The sequence below is a fragment of the Marmota monax genome, unplaced genomic scaffold, assembly GCF_021218885.2.
Source record: "Marmota monax isolate L192 unplaced genomic scaffold, Marmota_monax_Labrador192_F-V1.1 WCK01_AAM20220418_F8-fsc00037, whole genome shotgun sequence".
Taxonomy (NCBI): Eukaryota; Metazoa; Chordata; class Mammalia; order Rodentia; family Sciuridae; genus Marmota; species Marmota monax.
This window is the reverse complement of record NW_026693245.1, coordinates 10,607,283-10,609,884: the sequence shown is the minus strand read 5'-3', so window position 1 is coordinate 10,609,884 and position 2,602 is coordinate 10,607,283.

The following is a 2,602-nucleotide window of genomic DNA, read 5'->3' as shown; positions in this document are numbered from 1 at the left end:
TCCTCTATAGGTGAATGGAAAAGTAAACTTTGGTAAATCCAGACAATAGATACACAACAAAATATTAATATGAGCAATATCAACATCAACACAAAAGGTAAATGGTATATCAAGCCATGAAAAGACATGGAGAACCCTCATGCATATTACTGAGAGAAGCCATTCCAAAAAGGCTGCATACTGTATGCTTTTAACTATCTGAAATTCTATAAAAGGCAAAATTATGGTAACAGGGATTGCCAGGAATACAAGTCTTTCTAAACTTGTCCAATCTGCAAAACACTAAGGGGAAGCCCTAATGTCAACTATGGACTTGGGGTAAAAGTCCATAGTTGAGAGTATGAGGACTTTGTCCATTTCCTTAACAATGTGCCAATGTAGGTTCATCAGCTATAACAAATGCACTCTGGTGGGTGATGCTGATGATGGAAGAGATTGTTCACGTGTGGGGAGTTGAGGCCTATGGGATATCTTTATACATCCTCTCAATTTTGCTATGAACCTGAAACTAAAGTAAGTCGGTCTTTTAAAAAATGATCAGTAAAACTGAGGCCATAAATATTAGAAGTGTAATCACCGTAACTGTTACAGAACCAAGAATGCTATTACCAAGAGGCAGACCTAGCACCTCTGGGCTGGCTCAGTTATGCGTGATTATATATCATTTATTCTGAATATCATTACCAAGGAAGAGCCCAACTAGTAACTTTATCAATCCTACCTTGTTTGGTTGTTACAAATAGAGTTATTATACTTAGTCAGGTACAGTCTCTTGTCATGCATCATTATCTTACGTATATCACATCCAAAGAAAAATGAAGGCAGAAACCCAGATAAGGTGCAGGTCACTTGATTTTGACCACCAGCATCACTAAAATTTTAACTCTAATGGTTATGTAAGGTCTGTAGTCAGGATCCACCTGCCCATTGTTTATGCACATATCTATCCATGTGTATGTGTCTATTCACCCACCCATATGTCAGTCTCAATCCAACTAGGAATAAATTCTTTAACTCAGAGACATGCGAATATCTGAAAGAATTCTAACACCAACTTTTAATTCTTCTTCCCTGGAAAATTGGTAAAAAAAAAAAAAAATGCTATATTCCATTGACTAGAAGAACATTCTCCATCCTGTCTAGTCCTCTTCACCTATTTAATGTTTCCTTTGTTCCACATTATCAATGCCAAGATTCTGCATTGTATTTTAGGGCCTTTATTATAAATCGGTCACAGATATTTTATGATGGTTTTCTTTTACATACTCGTCCAAGGACAGTTTTTCAGTCAAATCTTCTATCAATGAATATTTAAAGGCTTTGCTTGTTCTCAATATGCAAATCATTGGATTCTGATTTTTATTTTTTTAATGTTATGCTGTTACCCAGAAGAAGTTATCAGTCTCTCTCTTGCCTGTCCTCTACAGGTCTGTGACTGGATTATTTGAGTATGCATGTGTATACTCTTAGCAACAGTACTTTCGAGAGTTTCTGCATTGCATCAAGGCTGTAAACTGTAATAACCACTAGCCAGGTATACCTTTGACTAGTTTGGCTACACAGCACTTTAAAATCTTGGACTTCAGTGTCAAATTTTTAAATCAGAAAATTTTTCAAAAAAATAGTATTTTCTTGAGTTCCTATTGAAAATTTAAGTTCTGGCAACACTAAGCTGGAAGTTAGTAAGAAACATTAGTGTTTCAATCATTTGCAAAAACCACTTTGTCATTCAAGGCATTTGGGTCTCATCCCTGGTTTAACCACATCATGCCTAATATCATGTGGCTGCAAACACATGTAAAATAATGTATAACAACTCTGATTCTGTGGTTGGAATATAACACTGTCAAGCAGCCCTTCTTCAGTGCTACCACATTCCAGAAATTCTACATTCTGTCATGAACTCCAGGGAGTCTTGTTATCCTGCTGTCAGAGCACATCCTCTGACATGCATGTCCAACCCTAGGGATCAATGGTTCTCTGCTCCCTGCCCTTGGGCTACCTGGACTCCTCATCAGCTGATCTCATGTAATCTGAAGCACACAGTATGATGAGAGTCATCTGAAAGTATGAGGATTCTGTCCACTTACTTTACAATCCCACGTTCTCTTGTTTCCTCTTATTTTTCTCCCACATCACATTTTGACGATAAGAGTCATTTCCAGGACCTCTCCAAACTTTTCAAGGGAACACATCTTAATAATCACACATATTCTAACATAAAATCTTACATTTAGATCATTAAGAATTGGTAACCATTCAGACATTAGAAACCATTGCTCTCTTTTCTGAAGTTCTCACAATTACAAAGATCATCAACAACCCACGGATACAAAGAGAGTCCCTAAATCCATTATCAGTGTTTGGGCTGCCTACATGCTTCATCCAGATTGATCATCCAGCCCCTAATAGGCCAGCACCCTTGACCATCAGACCCTGCCGAGGATAATGCTCTGCAACTCTGCACTCACAAAAATCTCAGAAAATCCTGAGACCTCAGCAAAAACTGCTCACTGGCTCTTTAAAATTAAAAAAAAAAAAATCCAAACAAAAAACAAGCCAACATCATTTCACATTAGTCACATCTGGGCCTGACATTGTA